At 39.7% G+C, this 20,272-nt stretch overlaps 1 long non-coding RNA gene and 1 pseudogene across 1 annotated transcript in view; both read right to left on the minus strand.

Moving 5' to 3' along the window:
• The window catches only part of LOC104002024 (uncharacterized), a 118,275-nt gene that overhangs the window by 54,858 nt on the left and 43,145 nt on the right, over nt 1-20,272 (minus strand). The window lies entirely within an intron of this gene.
• On the minus strand, nt 7,489-14,303 carry LOC100610194 (dedicator of cytokinesis protein 11-like; annotated as a pseudogene).

Raw genomic sequence — 20,272 nt, forward strand, 5'->3', positions numbered from 1 at the left:
TTTTTTGTAGCTATTACAAATAGGATTGTTTTCTTGGCTTCTTTTTCAGATAGTCCATTGTTAGTGAATAGAAATGTTACTGATTTTTGTATGTTGCATTTGTATTCTGCAACTTTATTGAATTTGTTCATTAGTTCTACCGGTTCTTTGCTTGAGTCTATAGGGTTTTCTATAAATCAGATCATGTCATCTGCAAACAGACAATGTTACCTGATTCTTTCCATTTGGGATGACTTCTATTTCTTTTTCTTGACTTACTACTCTGGCTAGGACTTCCAATACTATTTTAAATAGAAGTGCTGGCTGGGCACAGTGGCTCACACCTGTAATCCCAGCAGTATGAGAGGCCAAGATGGGTGGATCACCTGGGGTCAGGAGTTTGAGACCAGCCTGGCCAACATGGCAAAACCTTGTCTCTACTGAAAACACAAAAATTAGCCAAGTGTGGTGGCACACACCTGTAGTCCCAGCTACTTGAGAGGCTGAGGCAGGAGAATAGCTTGAATCTGGGAGGCAGAGGTTGCAATGGGCTGAGATCACGCCACTGCACTCCAGCCTGGGCAACAGAGCAAGACTCCATTTCTAAAATAAATAAATAAATATGGTGAGAGTTGGCATCCTTGTCTTATTCCTGAACTTTGAGAAAACGCTTTGAGCTTTTCACTACTAAGTATAATGTTAACTGTAGGTTTGTCATATATGGCCTTTAATATGTTCAAGTCCATTCCAACTTGTTGAGCAATTTTATCATGGAAGGATGTTGAATTTTTTCAGATGCTTTTTGTGCATCTGTTGAGATGATTGTAAGATTTTTATCCATCATTTTGTTAATATAGTGTATCATTTTTATTGATTTGCATACATTAAAGCATCTTCATATCCCAGGGATAAATAATTGTACTTGATCATGATGTGTAGTTTTTCTAGTATGCTGTTGAATTTGATTTGCTAGTACTTTGTTGAGGATTTTCACATCTATGTTAATTAGGGATATTGGCTTACAATTTTCTTCTTTTTATAGAGTCCTTGTCTGGCTTTGGTATTAGATAATGCTGGCCTCAAGAGTTTGGAAATATTTCTTCCTCTTTAATTTTTTGCAAGAGTTTGAGAAGATTAGGCATTAATTATTCTTTAAATGTTTTACAGAGCCAGCGCACCCCTTCAGAAGGACAAATGCCTTCTTGTTCAATCACCCTGGAAAACATAGGTGCCAGGGAAAGAGAGGAGCAGAAGCAGCCTCCAGAGTGGGTGAGAGGACTCATCAAACATCTAAATGTGCCCTTTGGTGATGGACTAAATATGCTGCAGGTGAGCTAGAGAACAACTTCATTTGTATACCTAACATAACATCATTTAGCCTTCACTTGATGCAGATAAGAAATTTACGGCCCACTCCTGCTTCCAGGAAACAGAGAAGGCAGCCAGACCTGTGCCTGCCAGCACCCCACCCCTGAGCCAACACCACCTCCAGTGCAATGGCACACATAGTCACCAGCAGGGGCCCCCCACCACCCTCAATTGCATTGTCTCCACCACTGTGGTGAATACTCGCAAGAGACAGGCACCCCAACACACACATATACCCACCTGTATGTCATCATCAACAAAGACCAAAGGTAGATAAAACCACAAAGATGGGGAGAACCCAGAGCAGAAAAGCTGAAAATTCTAAAAATCAGAGCACCTCTTCTCCTCCAAAGGAACGCAGCTCCTCACCAACAACAGAACAAAGCTGGATGGAGAATGACTTTGACGAGTTGAGAGAAGAAGGTTTCAGACGACTGGTAATAACAAACTTCTCTGAGCTAAAGGAGGATGTTCGAACCCATCGCAAAGAAGCTAAAAACCTTGAAAAAAGATTAGACAAATGGCTAACTAGAATAAACAGCGTAGAGTAGACCTTAAATGACCCGATGGAACTGAAAACCATAGCATGAGAACTACATGACACATGCACAAGCTTCAGTAGCCGATTTGATCAAGTGGAAGAAAGAGTATCAGTGATTGAAGATCAAATGAATGAAATTCAGTAAGAAGAGAAGTTTAGAGAAAAAAGAGTAAAAAGAAATAAACAAAGCCTCAAAGAAATATGTGACTACGTGAAAAGACCAAATCTATGTCTGACTGGTGCACGTGAAAGTGATGGGGAGAATGGAATAAAGTTGGAAAACAATCTTCAGGATATTATCCAGGAAAACTTCCCCAACCTAGCAAGGCAGGCCAACATCCAAATTCAGGAAATGCAGAGAACTCCACAAAGATACTCCTCGAGAGAACAACTCCAAGACACATAATTATCAGATTCACCAAAGTTAAAATGAAGGAAAAAATATTAAGGGCAGCCAGAGAGAAAGGTCGGGTTACCCACAAAGGGAAGCCCATCAGACTAACAGAGGATCTCTTGGTAGAAACTCTACAAGCCAGAAGAGAGTGGCTTAAAGAAAATTCTTAAAGAAAAGAATTTTCAACCCGGCATTTCATATCCAGCCAAACTAAACTTCATAAGTGGAGGAGAAATAAAATACTTTACAGACAAGCAAATGCTGAGAGATTTTGTCACCACCAGGACTTCCTTACAAGAGCCCCTGAAGGAAGCACTAAACATGGAAAGGAAAAACCAGGAGCAGCCACTGCAAAAACATGCCAAATTGTAAAGGCCATCGATGCTAGGAAGAAACTGCATCAACTAATGAGCAAAATAACCAGGTAATATCATAGTGACAGGATCAAATTCACACCTAACAATATTAACCTTAAATGTAAATGGGCTAAATGCCCCAATTAAAAGACACAGACTGGCAAACTCGATAAAGAGTCAAGACTCATCATTGTGCTGTATTCAGGAGACCCATCTCACGTGCAGAGAAACACATAGGCTCAAAATAAAGGGAAAAAGGAAGATCTACCAAGCAAATGGAAAACAAAAAAAAAGCAGGGATTGCAATCCTAGTCTCTGATAAAACAGATTTTAAACCAACAAAGATCAAAAGAGACAAGGCCATTACATAATGATAAAGGGATCAATTCAACAAGAAGAGCTAACTATCCTAAATACATATGCACCCAATACAGGAGCACCCAGATTCATAAAGCAAGTCCTTAGAGACCTACAAAGGTACTTAGACTCCCACACAAAAATAATGGGAGACTTTCACATCCCACTGGCAACATTAGATCAACGAAACAGAAAGTTAACAAGGATATCCAGGAATTGAACTCAGCTCTGCATCAAGCAGACCTAATAGACATCTACAGAACTCTCCACCCCAAATCAACAGAATATACATTCTTCTCAGCACCACGTCACACTTATTCTAAAATTGACCACATAGTCGGAAGTAAAGCACTCCTCAGCAAATGTCAAAGAACAGAAATTATAACAAACTGTCTCTCAGACCACAGTGCAATCAAACTAGAACTCAGGATTAAGAAACTCACTCAAAACTGCTCAACCACATGGAAACTGAACAACCTGTTCCTGAGTGACTACTGGGTACATAACGAAATGAAGGCAGAAATAAAGATGTTCTTTGAAACCAATGAGAACAAAGACACAACATACCGGAATCTCTGGGACACATGTAAAGTAGTGTGTAGAGGGAAATTTATAGCACTAAATAACCACAAGAGAAAGCAGGAAAGATCTAAAATTGACATCCTAACATCACAATTAAAAGAACTAGAGAAGCAAGAGCAAACATATTCAAAAGCTGGCAGAAGACTTGAAATAACTAAGATCAGAGCACAACTGAAGGAGATAGAGACACAAAAAACCCTTCAAAAAAAATCAATGAATCCAGGAGCTGGTGTTTTGAAATGATCAACAAAATTGATAGACCGCTAGCAAGACTAATAAAGAAGAAAAGAGAGAAGAATCAAATAGACTCAATAAAAAATGATAAAGGGGATATCACCACCGATCCCACAGAAGTACAAACTACCATGAGAGAACACTATAAAAACACCTCTATTCAAATAAACTAGAAAATATAGAAGAAATGGATAAATTCCTGGACACATACACCCTCCCAAGACTAAACCAGGAAGAAGTCTAATCCCTGAATAGACCAATAACAGGCTCTGACATTGAGGCAATAATTAATAGCCTATCGACCAAAAGAAGTCCAGGACCAGATGGATTCACAGCCAAACTCTACCAGAGGTACAAAGAGGAGCTGGTACCATTCCTTCTGAAATTATTCCAATCAATAGAAAAAGAGGGAATCCTCCCTAACTCATTTTATGAGGCCAGCATCATCCTGATACCAAAGCCTGGCAGAGACACAACAAAAAAAGAGAATTTTAGACCAATATTCCTGATGAACATTGATGCAAAAATCCTCAATAAAATACTGGCAAACCAAATCCAGGAGCACATCAAAAAGCTTATCCACCACAATCAAGTGGGCTTCATCCCTGGGATGCAAGGCTGGTTCAACATATGCAAAACAATAAACATAATCCAACATATAAAGAGAACCAAAGACAAAAACCTCATGATTATCTCAATAGATGCAGAAAAGGCCTTTGACAAAATTCAACAGCCTTTCATGCTAAAAACTCTCAATAAACTAGATATTGATGAGAAACTATGCATCTCAAAATAATAAGAGCTATTTATGACAAGCCCACAGCCAATATCATACTGAATGGGCAAAAACTGGAAGCACTCCCTTTGGAAACTGGCACGAGACAGGGATGCCCTCTCTCACCACTCCTATTCAACATAGTGTTGGAAGTTCTGGCCAGGGCAATCAGGCAGGAGAAAGAAATAAAGTGTATTCAATTAGAAAAAGAGAAAGTCAAATTGTCTCTGTTTGCAGATTACATGATTGTATATTTAGAAAACCCTGTCGTCTCAGTCCAAAATCTCCTTAAGCTGATAAGCAACTTCAGCAAAGTCTCAGGATACAAAATCAATGTGCAAAAATCACAAGCATTCCTATACACCAATAACACACAGAGAGCCAAATCATGAGTGAACTCCCATTCACAATTGCTTCAAAGAGAACAAAATACCTAGGAATCCAACTTACAAGGGATGGGAAGGACCTCTTCAAGGAGAACTAAAAACCGCTGCTCAAAAAAATAAAAGACGACACAAACAAATGGAAGAACATTCCATGCTCATGGATAGGAAGAATCAATATCAGGAAAATGGCCATACTGCCCAAGGTAATTTATAGATTCAATGCCATCCCCATCAAGCTACCAATGATTTTCTTCACAGAATTGGAAAAAAACTACTTTAAAGTTCCTATGGAACCAAAAAAGAGCCTGCATAGCCAAGACAATCCTAAGCAAAAAGAACAAAGCTGGAGGCATCATGCTACCTGATTTCAAACTATTCTACAAGACTACAGTAACCAAAACAGCATGATACTGGTATCAAAACAGAGATATAGACCAATGGAACAGAACAGAGCCCTCAGAAATTATACCACACGTCTACAACCATCTGATCTTTGACAAACCTGACAAAAACAAGAAATGGGAAAAAGATTCCCTATCTAATAAATGGTGCTGGGAAAACAGGCTAGCCATATGTGGAAAGCTGAAACTGGATCCCTTCCTTACACCTTATACAAAAATTAATTCAAGATGGATTAAAGACTTAAATGTCAGACCTAAAACCATAAAAACCCTAGAAGAAAACCTAGGCAATACCATTCAGGACATAGGTATGGGCAAGGACTTCATGACTAAAACACCAAAAGCAATGGCAACAAAAGCCAACATAGACAAAAGGGATCTAATTAAACTAAAGAGCTTCTGCATGGCTAAAGAAACTATCATCAGAGTGAACAGGCAACCTACAGAATGGGAGAAAATTTTTACAGTCCAGCCATCTGTCAAAGGGCTAATATCCAGGATGTACAAAGAACTTAAACAAATTTACAAGAAAAAATCAAACAACCCCATCGAAAAGTGGGCAAAGGATATGAACAGACACTTCTCAAAAGAAGACATTTATGCAGCCAACAGACACATGAGAAAATGCTCATCATCACTGGCCATCAGAGAAATGCAAATCAAAACCACAGTGAGATACCATCTCACACCAGTTAGAATGGCAATCATTAAAAGTCAGGAAACAACAGGTGCTGGAGAGGATGTGGAGAAATAGGAACACTTTTACACTGTTGGTGGGACTGTAAACTAGTTCAACCATTGTGGAAGACAGTGTGCCGATTCCTCAAGGATCTAGAACTAGAAATATCATTTCACCCAGCCATCCCATTACTGGGTATATATATACCCAAAGGAATGTAAATCATGCTGCTATAAAGACACATGCACACATATGTTTACTGCAGCACTATTCACAATAGCGAAGACTTGGAACCAACCCAAATGTCCATCAATGATAGACTGGATTAAGAAAATGTGGCACATATACACCATGGAATACTATGCAGCCATAAAAAAGGATGAGTTCATGTCCTTTGTAGGGACATGGATGAAGCTGGAAACCATCATTCTCAGAAAACTATCGCAAGGACAGAAAACCAAACACCACATGTTCTCACTCATAGGGGGGAATTGAACAATGAGAACACTTGGACATAGGGTGGGGAACATCACACACCAGGACCTGTCATGGGATGGGGGCAGCGGGGAGGGATAGCATTAGGAGATATACCTAATGTAAATGACGAGTCAATAGGTGCAGCACACCAACATGGCACATGTATACATATGTAACAAACCTGCATGTTGTGCACATGTACCCTAGAACTTAAAGTATAATAAAAAAAGAATTTAATCCATTTAAGTCTAAAGTAAGTATTAATAGGTTAAAAACTTACTACTGTCATTTTGTTAATTGTTTTCTGGGTTTTTTTTTTTCTTAGCTCCTTTGTTCCTTCTTCCTCTCTTGTTGTCTTCTTTTGTGAATTTATTGTCTTTTTCTAGTATGCTTTGATTCCTTTCTCTTTATTTTTGTGTATCTACTACAGGTTTTTTCTTTGTGGTTTCTATGAGGCTTAAATAAAATAGCTTATAGTTACAACAGTCTATTTTAAGCTGATAACAACTTAACTTTGACCACATAGAAAAACTATTCTTTAACTTCTCATCCTCCCATATTTCGTTATTGATGTCATAATTTACATTTTTTTTGCTAAGTTCAAACTATTATTTCCTTCACTTCTAATTACAAATAAGTTTTACCTTTTATTGTATTCCATTATACAATTTTACATAGTACCATTATTATTTTAAGCAATAATTAGCAAACTGAACTGCTGTTTTTGAGTTCTACTTTTCAGCATATAGATTTACCTAAAAAAGTACAAACCAAGCACAGTGGTGCAATTTGCCAGGCACTTTCAAATTACTTAAATATTTACAAATATGTAACACAAGAAAATTTTGGTGTCGAGAAGAAACACTCCATGTATATCAAATCTTTAAATTTTAACATTTGCACAGTTGCAAATATTCCTGAGAAAGTTCAACCTTATTGTCATTTACATCTGCATTTTTTCACACTTCAGTGTATCTTGGGGAACCATAGCCTCGGTTACTCAATGTGCCACTAATTGCACAAAAGACATGTAATGTGTTGCTAATCCAGGGAGAATGCATTGTGTCTTCTTGTAATATCCGCTCATGGATAATGTCAAATAATTATTTTACCATGTCTCTGAAATTTGACTTTAGCCCTTCATGGTACTCAACTTGATCTTCTTTAATTAGCCACTCATTTAGTTCAAGTGCAATGCCGCATGCTTGTATGGATTTCCTAAACATGTCTTTCAACTCATTCACTTTCTTAGGTGGATACTTGCTAGCTTGGCTATCATTTAAGAAAGCCCCTGCATATACTAATGGACCAGCATTGACCTGCATGGAAACACAGCCCTGCAATTTAAGTTGGAGTTGAATCATGTCCACGTCAACAGAGGAGCAAATATTTTGCAGATCTGCAGTTTTATCTTTTATTTCATCAGTGGCAACATCAATTGGTTTTAAATTAATCTGCTGTTCACAGTTAATAGGAATCCTCTTCTTTACATAGGGAAATGACTTTGAGGTTGTCAAGATTGTATGGCATTTGCACTGTTCTTCTGTACAACCCTGCTTTTTGCCTGATAAAGTGTAAGGAGCCTCAAAAACAAATCTGCTGATATTATGATTTCTTCCAAACTCGGTCTTTCTTTCTGTGGATTCTTTGTCATCAAAGTAAGGCTTCACATAAGTAACTTACATATGAGCATATTTTGGATCAAACTCTTTGGCATTTACCTCGTCTGTATCCTGAATTTTTTTGACATTCGCCATACCAAATTTTTCACCATAAAGTTTAACAAGTCTCAGGGAAATTTCTGAGAGGCCAGTGAGCTTTGGTTCTTTATAGATGTACTCCTTTCCATCTTCTTCTTCAAAAAAAGACTGGCCATAAAGGCAACTCTGAAGAAAGTGCCTAAAAGTCTTTTTTTTTTTTTTTGTATGCATAACTTTCCAGAATTTTTGTGTAAGCTCCCTGAAGAGTTCTATAAACTTGAGTAAGTTTCTCAGACTCACGATGTTTCTCATAAATTGGAATGATCAACTTGGAAATCTCAGAAATTATTTCATAAAGTTTTGCCTTCCATAAGCTATCCACACATTGTTCTAGCAACTCCAGCAAAACTTCTTCACTATAATAGACGTCCATCATCCCAGCATCTTCTTTCACTGCTCCTTCTTCATCTATATTGGGAGTAATTTTCTTGAAGGGTAAACATCCATTAGGAAATTTTTTTTTCAATGAAGAAACTCTGCAACTAGAGCTGCTGCATGGACATAACACATTGCAGCCTCTGAAAAATCTCCATTTTTTACATGAATGTTGGCCATGCTATCAAGTCAGGTTTTCCTAAGCTCTGGGATACTTGCATAGGACTTGGCTAAGCTACACTGGAGATCAATTAGCATTTCAGGGTCTTTCTCATGCTCCTTCATTTGGGCAGTGGCCATAAGAACAGTGCAGATTCTCTTGGTCAAGTCTTTGACTTCGGTGGGAAAGGCAGTTGCCTTCATAGTTCTGTCACTATTTGCAAAATTATTGATAATGAATAAATACTCCTGAAATCTTGATCTTCCACTTAGTACTATATCAGTTATCAGTTGGCTTACAGCAATTATTATCTGTAGATGTGTCCTCTAAACGGTCTTCCTTTTGGTATACTCAAAGTTGTTTCTCATCAAAAGATATAAAAGTGCAGATGTTTCATTTCTGGTTGAGCTAATCTTCGATGTGAAGCACTTTAAAACCTCATAGCAAAATGCAGTACACATGTTCACTCTTCCTTTGAAAAAGCCTGAAGGAAACTTACTGATGAAAGCTCTCAGTGAGGCAAATACATGTTTCAGCAACACTTCAGATTGTCCATTTTTAAGAAAAGCAAGATGAATATCAAACACTTTTTCATTAATGGGTTGTGGCCACCATTATTTAAAAGTTGGGTCTTAAAGCCCTGATGGAAAATGACATGGTATCTAGTACTGTTAGGGAAACTTCAGTAGCTGTATTGCCTTCAAGAAGTGCCTGGTGGAAAATGTCTGTTCAGTTGTTGCAGAACTGTGATTAAGTGTAAATGAACTTTCTAGGCTACTAAGATGCTGAAGCCAGGCCTGCATTACTCCTGATCTGTTTCAAAGAGCAGGCATGGTTTGTAATTTTCGGTCTATTCAGAAGTGTTTTGACAGTCAGGCATTATGCACCCTTGCTATGTTTCTTTTCCCCATATATCTAAAGTGAAACAAGCATACTTCTAAAAGTATAAAAATGTGTATGAGTTCCTGAGGAGATACTTTATTCCAGTAAGTTAAGAGAGTATCTTCCGAAATCACTTTTACTATATACAAGTAGCACATCAAGAGGCTTCTGATTTCACACTGATCCAGGCGGTTATACTGGGATACGCTACTCCTTGTAGAACTCTGTCGGGTATTTTCACCAGCATTGCCCTGATCTGGAAATCCTGTTGCTCCTTCTGGGATGAGGGAACCTCTTGAATCTTCTCTCTTAATTCCATGTCCATTTTGAAAAGACCCATAAGCAGTGTCTTTGTCAGTGCTCAGACTCCCTCTATTGTCAGGTGAAGTAAAGCCATAATGGAAACTCATCTCTGAATGCAGAATTAGGCATGGCTGCACAAGAATACAAGGTATCTTGACCTGCTAATCACTGTATATTTTCCAAAAGCAGTCCAACAAAGGGGAGGTACAATTGTGCTATTTTGGCTTGTTGGTTCTTGTGCTGGTATCTTGTGTCAAATGCATGTTTTATCAAAAGGTTCTTTATGACAGAGATAGCTGTATATCTGATCTCATAATTGTCCTTAAGAGCACTGGAAGTTTCCCTCAGAAGTAGACCAAACAAGAAGTGATGCTTGCAATACTCAACTGATAAACTGTATTCAAGATTCTTGAATACAGTTTAGGTTTTGCAAATGCCATTGGCAAGTTCAGATGAATGTAATGTTCGTGACTGCAAATTGTTTGCAGAAATTCAAACTTGTATTCAGCCAGAACCTTAGGATCTTTGGGGCTGAATCCAGATATATAGTCATTTATCAAATTGAAAACAAATCCTCTATCCATTAGTGTCAAACAGCACTTCAGGAAGCTAGCCAAACTATAATTCACATTTCTGGACTCTTTGGGAATCTCCGCATACTGAGATTCACATGGTTATTGCAAGAAGGAGTGAATGTAAGGCATGATGATATGCCTTGGGAAATCTCTGGCCATGGGTAAGCTTAATCTTATTCTCTCCAACAAGTATGTGGCCATCGACTTTGCAATTATTTCAAAGAAAAACCATGAGTACTTCAGCAATTTGTTTATTGCTAAAAAATCTGCAGACTGTTTCAATAGTGCTATCATCATAGTAGCCAGGGTTTCATGTATCAGCTGGGCCTGAGGAGCACTTGGTTTTTCAGGTCGGAAGCTATACTTTATGAATGATCTTAAATAACTATCCAAGCCTTCTTCATGGCACTTTGATACAATATGTAAGAGAACCATGGTGCAGTTGATAGGAACATCATCTTCATGGATCATATTTGTGAGAACTCAGAAGAGTTGCATAAGAATTACACTTAGAAACTGTATCATGACTTGGATCTCCATGGCATGCAAAGACTTTAAATATTTAATGAGCTCCCCTGGAACTTCTTTTGAGTCTGACTGATTCAGCTGGCAATGATGGAAGAATTTGTGCAAATGCAGATCTTAAGTGTAAATGGTAGATTCTAAGTGGCTTTTAATCTTCCACAAAGGCTTTGCACCATCTACCCATTTAATATCCACATTACATTGCCTTCTTGATTATCCATCATTCAGATTTAAGTAGCCTGGGGGAAGATTGGCGGAAACTGGCAGCTGCTGCCCAAATGTGATGATTCTACCATCTTTCAGCAATGGTACCCAGGCAAACTCAACTGGAGTTTCAACTGTGTCTTGCTTTTTGGTTGTTCCCTTTGTGTTAATTTCACAACTTACATGACAAAAAGTGAAAAGCAAATGATGTTTTTGATGCACGTGAAAGGGAAGCTCAATTTTAATCTCATCATAGAACTCTGGGTTTTGATTGTGATGCGAGACAACAGCATAAGCATTTGTGGTAAAAACAGACCCTGCAGGTTTTCCATAAATACACTTCAGAGCACTTTCATCTGAATCCCGGAATTCCATACAGACTGCAATGTTCCTTGCCTTGGCAAATGTTTTCTAGCTATCGTATTTTAATTGCAAGGGATATACATACAGATGGTTTTCGTAAATAGTAAATGGATAACAATATTTTATCATTTCTGGAACAAACTCTTCAACCTCCACAGTAATATTTTGACAATTCTTTTCAAAAGGCTTCAGAGGCACATATGAAGAAGTAATACAATTTGATAAATCCACAGGAACACATTCTATTGTGATGTTTAACTGCCCAGGAATAATCTGCAGTTTGGTCTTTTCTGGCTTCTTATATTCTGATAGCAACTTGAGAATGTCTTCACTTGAAAGCTTGCTACTCTTGTTTATACAGAGAAGAAAATCTCCCATCCAGATAGAGAAAGCCTTGAGTATCTTTGAAAATGGATCTGGCAGCCCAAACAAAAGGCATTCTGTATTGTCCAAAATGGCTACACACTTGTTTAGCTGTCCTGGGCACCTTCTGGGCCGTCTTTACTGGATCAGAATTTTTGATGTAGGGTTCTGCACAGTATGTAATGTTTCCCTATAGCACCTTTTCGATTCTCGCAGCTAGAAAAATTTCAGGATGTGGATTCATCACTGAGAAAATTCCCTGTTTTATGTAGCATAACTGAGATTCAGAAATTCCATGAATGAAAGACTCAGGTGAAGAGCCCTTTGGGTTACTGTCACTGCACAGTTGGATTGAAGAGCCCCACAGCATTTCATGGACAGATGGGGGATTCAAGTCTACATGAAAGTCTGCTGAAATCTCACAATTGTTCTTTACATCAAATAAGGCAAGACTGATTTTAAAAAAGGGTGGGGGGCTCAACATTTGTGGGTGGTCCTTTTGCATTGTCTCCAATTTGGCCCAAGATATTGAAAGTTAAATCATGGCAATTTACCAGGAAACGTTTGTTGCACTTTTCTTCAAATGGCCTTATATCAGGTTCAATTCCTGAAAAGTCCAACCTCTGAATTTCTGAATCAAAAGAAAAGAGATTCTGTCTTCCATCTCCGCTACTGAGTTTGTTTAATTGTTCAGTTTATCTTCCATACTTCATCATTTCCGGATGCATGCTCCTTTCCAAACTTGCCATGATGTTATCGGCTTTTCGTTGGCTACTAGTTTCATCATCTGAACATCAATGCAGGCATCTAAGTAGATGCAACCTTTCGATTCTTTTGAATTTTTCTCATCTTTATAGGAATTGAGAATATATTAACCTCAGGAAGTTGGGTCAAGTAAAAATATTGTCTCTTGAATACCTTCATGGTTACTGTGATGGTGCTATTTACATTTGCTTTATGCAACCAGCCTTGTTTTATCACACCACCCTTCTGATAACATAAAGAAGGTAAGTCCTTATCTTTCTCACAGTCTTCATCTATCTCAAATACATGATTAGGAATTTTTTCTGGTCTCAAAGTTTACCACGTGCCAATCTGTGCTACAGGTTTTAATACACTCTTTGACAAATAAACTCTGGGCCCTCTTTTCAGCGTCTTCTGGTACAGTGGATTGCACAGTTCTGTGCTGACGACCCATCACCGAGACAGATATATCTTCCTTGGGAAACATAAGCAGATCTCTGAGGGGGTTGCTGTAAATCTGGGTTTTTATTTGGGCGATAACATTCTCATAGTCCAGGGGGTCAACAACTTTGGACTTTTCCAGCACCAAGGAGCCCCGCACGGCCTCTGACACTCTGCCAGAGTTCAGCTGCTGTGCCCAATTTACATCTTTTATATATCATGTATCTATTAACAAATTATTGTAGCTATTGTTATTTTTAATATATCATTTAATTTTTATATAAGTGAAAAGTGAGCTGGCCCTGTTCCTTGGTCAGCAAGTAGACAGTCCTGCAGTCTGAGTTCACAGGGGCCAGCCTGCTGCCTATGTCTACTGGAAAAGATCTGGGGCCTGAGTCTGCGTGGATGGGCCTGGTGCCTGAGTCTGCAGTGGTAAGCCTGGAGCCTGGGTCTGTAGGGGCTGGCTTGGCCCTTGGGCCTAACGGAGCAGGCATGGAGTCTGGGATCACTAAGACCAGCCCGAAGCCTGGGTCCACACAGACTGACCTGGCACTGCGGCAGGGCTGATGTCTGGGTCTGTGGGCATGGGCCTCTTCCTGAGTCCTCAGGAGCTGGCTGGGTGTCAGAGTTTACCCAGGATACCTTGGGGTAGGCTTAGTACCTGTGTCTATAGGAACAGGCCTGGTACCTGGGACTATGAGGGCAGGCCTGGAGACTGGGTTTTGGGGAATAGGCCTGGGGCCAGTGTCTAATGGAGCTAGCCTATACTCTAAGTCCATTGGAGCATATGGCTTTAGGGATGATCTGGAGGCTATTGCCCCATGGGCCTCCCTGGTACTGGGGCAGGTCTGGAGCCTTCCAACCACAGGAATGGGCCTAGAGTTTGGGACCACAGATGCCAGCCTGATGTTGGAGCTGACTTACAGCCTGAGTCCATGGGGGCTGGCCTGGAGCCTGGGGCTGTAGGGTTCAGTCTGGCACTGGGGCAGACTTGGAGTCTGGGTCTGCAGAAGTAGGCCTGATGCTGGAGCAGGCCTTGGGTCTGGGGCTGCAGGGACTGACCTGAAGCCTGAGACCATAGGGGCTGGCCTTGTGCCCGTGTTCACTGAACCAGACCTGGTGCTGGGATCCACAGTGAAGTCTGCTCACTACACTCTCTTTCCCTCATGTGATCGGTCTCTTTCTGCACTGCACTGTTTAGGTTTGGGGAAGCAGTGATGCTGGCAACATGAAACTGTCCTTCCTACCCTCTTAAATATGTCTTTTCTTATTTCCATGCTCTACCCAGGTGCTGTAATCTCTCATCTGGATTCCTTGGCTCTTACAAAGGTATTTTTGTACATGAGTGGTTGTTCAAATTGATGTTTCTTCAAGGGGACGAGTGCCAGAAACTCATATTCTGCCATCTTGCTGATGTCAGCTCCTCTAATACCCAAGACAGCAGAGGAACAACTGTTTTTTTCAGATAGAGCTCTGGACTTGAGGTTCTTTTTAAATAGAGACTTCATACAAAAGATCTCCAGTCTGTCTACATTTTCAAACATAGAATCTATAATTCAGTGACTGCCAGGTTCTCAAAAAACTGTTAGTTCTTTACCCATCAATCCCAGAAGATTCATTAATCAGGGAGTAATTGGGATATATCACCAGGCTAGGAGTTCTCTACCATCAGTGAACAGAAGAGGAGGTATATAGTCCCAGCATTTCTCCTCTCACCTTTGTACCCTCTCCTCCCTAGATGATTCAACTCACTCCAAGGATAAAAGTGGAGAAATCTATTAGAAGCAAAACTGCATATTCTGGATAAGACAAATCCAGGGAAAGATGGGCTGTGATGCCTTCCTACTCCATTAACCTACTTTAAATAGAATGTTTAATCTTAAATATGTTCTCATTACTCTGGAATTAAGCTTAGAACCCTCTTCCTAAAGAAGGAAATGTGGCTTAGAAAAATAACAAATTTATAACCAATCATTGCAGGCACCCGCTGGACTTGGCAAACCATAGATGCACAGGAACACTTTGTAATATTTTTGCAACTTTCCTATAAGTTGGAAATTATCTCCAAACAAAAAGTTTTAGAAAAAAATTCATAGATCTGAGGTTGTCAAAGGTCTTCTAGGAAATGAGAATGTCTAGTGTTTAATTAGAGCTTTTTGCATTGCTAACATATAAATCCCTCTGAACCCTTCCCAATTTTTGAGTAAACTCAACTACACATAAAAATGACAGTGAGAGTGAGCAGTTGAGTCACCCCTGGGTAACTGTCATGAAGGAAAGAACACATGTGAAATAGCAAGATAATCCATAAATCGTTCTAATTCAGCAGACAGTGTAGAGGAATATAAAGAACCACAAGGATCTGCAATCATGGGAACCACCTTGTGTTTCCACAGGATGTAAAATAAAGATTTGAGACAACATTATATGGATATTCAGGAATCAGGCCCTCACAGTGGTTGGCATTTAGTCCACATGTTAGAAGCTCTTAGTTCAGTGTGGTATTTGGTAAATGTTATCTATTGACAGTATTGTTTAAAATTGGAGCACAGGTAGGAAGGTCCATCTGCGGCAACATAGGAAGGAGAAAGAGCCAGGACCTGGTAAGTGATCTGCCCAGTAGTTTCTAGGGGAAATAACTGGGAAAAGGAGAAACTGCAAAACTCAAAGGATCATCCACGACATTCAGCAGCCTCAGGCAAAATTCCAGAATCAGTTTTTACCAAGATGAGCCTAAGGTGAATTGTAGAATCTCAAGAATAGATAAAACTCAGTAGCTTAAAATCCATGCTTAAAACTTCAGATAAGCAAATAAGCAATGGGCTTTTCTGCAGGATATCTGCCCTAGGTTTTCAAGGCTATGAGTGAGGTTATGCACAGGCTATAAGTACCAATGCACATAGGACTCACAGCCAAATAAGAAATAAAATACCGCAGTATTAGTGCTTGGGCAAGCAAATGATACTCCCTGTTGCTGGGCTTTTCAGTTAAATTGAAAGAATATTCTCTTCAAAAAATGGTGCTGGGACAAATGGATATCCACATGCAAAAGAATAAAATTGTACTCCTATCTCACACTATATACAAAATTAACTCAAAAAGATCAAAGACCTAAATTTGAGAGCTAAAATGTAATAGAGTCTAATTCCATTTTTTGATGTTCGACTGCAAATAACTTTTAAGCCTATCCATGACTCTTCCCTTCTTCCACATGTCTGGGAAAGCTGATAAAGCTCAGATGCTGTCACCTTTAGTGTCATCAGGGGATTGAAATTGAAACACATAAGCTCCTGTTTGTGTGCAGGAACCCTCGCCCTGGCCCAATCCCCCACAGTAGAAATCTCTAGCCAGTCTCCTTTCCTTGCCTTTCAATCCATTTTCAGACAAGCTTGAGAAGCCTACCCTGCTTTCATCCAAAATCCTCATAATAAAACTTTTTCACACTGTTGAGGTGTGTGTGTGTGTGTGTGTGTATGTGTATGTGTATGTGTGATCATCAGTCTTGACATCTTAATCAAATTTTGAGTGGTAATCTAGCCTGTACCTATGGAGTAGTCACAAAAGTTGATGCTGTGAGCCAGACTGTATCAATGTTGACCACCACCACTGGGGATCTTCCTTCTCTTGTTCTTGTCTTAACTGGGTACAAACCACTGCACCTAGCATGTAGGATATTTCCTCTGCTTGCTGGCAAGCTTGCACTTTGAGTTTTGCTGTACTGCGCAACATGTGTCGAGTCCTACAAAACCCCTGTTAAAAATTTAGCTCCAATAGGCCAGGTGCGGTGGCTCACACCTATAATCCCAGCACTTTGGGAGGCCAAGGCAAGTGGATCACGAGGTCAGGAGATTGAGACCATCCTGGCTAATACAGTGAAACCCTGTCTCTACTAAAAACACAAAAAAATTAGCCGGGTGTGGTGGTGGGCACCTGTAGTCCCAGCTACTTGGGAGGCCGAGGCAGGAGAATGGTGTGAACCCAAGGGGCGGAGCTTGCAGTGAGCCGAGATCGCACCACTGCACTCCAGCCTGGGTGACGCAGCGAGACTCCGTCTCAAAAAAAAAAAAAAAATAGCTGAAATAGGTCAGAAGTTTTTATATTTGCATTTGGGGATAAAAGTACAGTATTGGGGCCCTCCATAAAGTGGTCTTGGCTCATGTGTCTCAGGCTGGACCTATCTGTGTATCTTAGAATCCAGCTGTACCAGGTGCTGGGTTCTGGGAAAAGAATCTTACCCTGTAACCAGTTGGTTGTATCTCAACCTGGCACTGTCCCCTGGTCTATAAAATGCTTTTGGGAAAGACTATACTCTATGCAAGATACGACTCCATCAGTGGTTGCTCATAAAAGAACAATCATTAGGAAGAGATTTTGTTGTTGTTGTTGTTGTTGTTGTTGTCATTATTTTTTACTTCAGTGACTCTGATAAGTGTAAAGAGCTATCTCACTGTGGTTTTCTTTTTTTTTTTTTTTTTTGTACTTTAAGTTCTGGGGTACATGTGCACAACGTGCAGGTTTGTTACATAGGTACACATGTGCCATGTGGGTTTGCTGCACCCATTAACTCATCATTTACACTAGGTATTTCTCCTAATGCTATCCTTTCCCCACCCCCTGACAGGCCCCGGTGTGTGATGTTCCCCTCCCTGTGTCCATGTGCTTTCACTGTTCAACTCCCACTTATGAGTGAGAACACATGGTGTTTTGTTTTCTGTTCTTGTGTTACCTTGCTGAGAATGATGGTTTCCAGTTTCATCCATGTCCCTGAAAAGGACATGAACTCATCCTTTTTTATGGCTGCATAGTACTCCATGGTGTATATGTGCCACATTTTCTTTATCCAGTCTATCATTGATGGGCATTTGGGTTGGTTCCAAGACTTTGCTATTGTGAATAGTGCTGCAACAAACATACCTGTGCATGTGCCTTTATAGTACAATGATTTATAATCCTTTGGGTATAAACGCAGTAATGGGATTGCTGGGTCAAATGGTATTTCTAGTTCTAGATCCTTGAGGAGTCACCACGCTGTCTTCCACAATGGTTGAACAAATTTGCACTCCCACCAACAGTGTAAAAGCATTCCTATTTCTCCACATCCTCTCCAGCACCTGTTGTTCCCTGACTTTTTAATGATTGCCATTCTAACTGGTGTGAGATGGTATCTCATTGTGGTTTTGATTTGCATTTCTCTAATGATCAGTGATGATGAGCATTTTTTCATAAGTTTGTTGGATACACAAATGTCTTCTTTTGAGAAGTGTCTATTCATATCCTTTGCCCACTTTTTGATAAGGTTTTATGTTTTTTTTCTTGTAAATTTCTTTAAGTTCTTTGTATATTCTGGATATTAGCCCTTTGTCAGATGGACAGATTGTAAAAATTTTCTCCCATTCTGTAAGTGGCCTGTTCACTTTGATGATAGTTTCTTCTGCTGTGCAGAAGCTCTTTAGTTTAATTAGATCCCATTTGTTTATTCTGGCTGTTGTTCCCATTGCTTTTGGTGTTTCAGTCATGAAGTCTTTGCCCATACCTATGTCCTGAATGGTATTGCCTAGGTTTTCTTCTAGGGTTTTTATGGTTTTAGGTCTTACATTTGAGTCTTTAATCCATCTTGAATTAATTTTTGTATAAGGTGTAAGGAAGGGATCCATTTTCAGCATACAGCTAGCCAGTTTTCCCAGCACCATTTATTAAATAGGGAATCCTTTCCCCATTGCTTATGTTTGTCAGGTTTGTCAAAGATCAGATGGTTGTAGATATGTGGTGTTATTTTTGAGGCCTCTGTTCTGTTCCATTGGTCTACATATCTGTTTTGGTACCAGTACCATGATGTTTTGGTTACTGTAGCCTTGTAGTATAGTTTGAAGTTGGGTAGCATGATGCCTCCAGCTTTGTTCTTTTTGCTTAGGATTGACTTGGCTATGCAGGCTCTTTTTTGGTCCCATACAAACTTTAAAGTAGTTTTTTCCAATTCTGTGAAGAAAGTCATTGGTAGCTTGATGGGGATGGCACTGAATCTATAAATTACCTTGGGCAGTATGGCCATTTTCCTGATATTGATTCTTCCTATCCATGAGCATGGAATGTTCTTCCATTTGTTTGTGTCCTCTTTTATTTCATTGAGCAGTGGTTTTTAGTGATCCTTGGAGTTTAGTTTGACTGGATATGAAATTCTGGGTTGAAAATTCTTTTCTTTAAGAATATTGAATATTGGCCCCAGCTCTATTGTGGCTTGTAGGGCTTCTGCTGAGAGATCCGCTGGTAGTCTGATGGGCTTCCCTTTGTGGGTAACCCGACCTTTCTCTCTGGCTGCCCTTAACATTTTTTCCTTCATTTCAACCTTGGTGAATCTAGCAATTACGTGTCTTGGGGTTGCTCTTCTCGAGGAATATCTTTGTGGTGTTCTCTGTATTTCATGAATTTGAATGGTGACCTGCCTTGCTAGGCTGGGGAAGTTCTCCTGGGTAATATCCTGAAGAGTGTTTTCCAACTTGGTTCCATTCTCCCCTTCACTTTCAGGTACACCAATCAAATGTAGATTTGGTCTTTTCACATAGTCCCATATTTCTTGGAGGCTTTGTTTGTTTCTTTTCACTCTTTTTTCTCTAATCTTGTCTTCTCACTTTATTTCACTAATTTGATCTTCAATCACTGATATCCTTTCTTCCACTTGATTATTTTGGCTATTGAAGCTTGTGTATTCTTCACAAAGTTCTTGTGCTGCATTTTTCAGCTCCATCAGGTCATTTATGTTCTTCTGTACACTGGTTATTCTAGTTAGCAACTTGTCTAACTTTTTTTTCAAGGTTCTTAGCTTTCTTGAGTTGAGTTAGAACACAGTCCATTAGCTCGGAGGAGTTTGTTATTACGCACCTTCTGAAGCCTACTTCTGTCAATTCGTCAAACTCATTCTCCATCCTGTTTTGTTCCCATGTTGGTGAGGAGTTGTGATTCTTTGAAGGAGAAGAGGCATCCTGGTTTTTGGAATTTTCAGCCTTCTGTGCTGGTTTCTCCCCATCTTGGTGGTTTAATCTACCTTTGGTCT

The sequence above is a fragment of the Pan troglodytes genome, chromosome 15, assembly GCF_028858775.2.
Source record: "Pan troglodytes isolate AG18354 chromosome 15, NHGRI_mPanTro3-v2.0_pri, whole genome shotgun sequence".
In the NCBI taxonomy this organism is placed as follows: Eukaryota; Metazoa; Chordata; class Mammalia; order Primates; family Hominidae; genus Pan; species Pan troglodytes.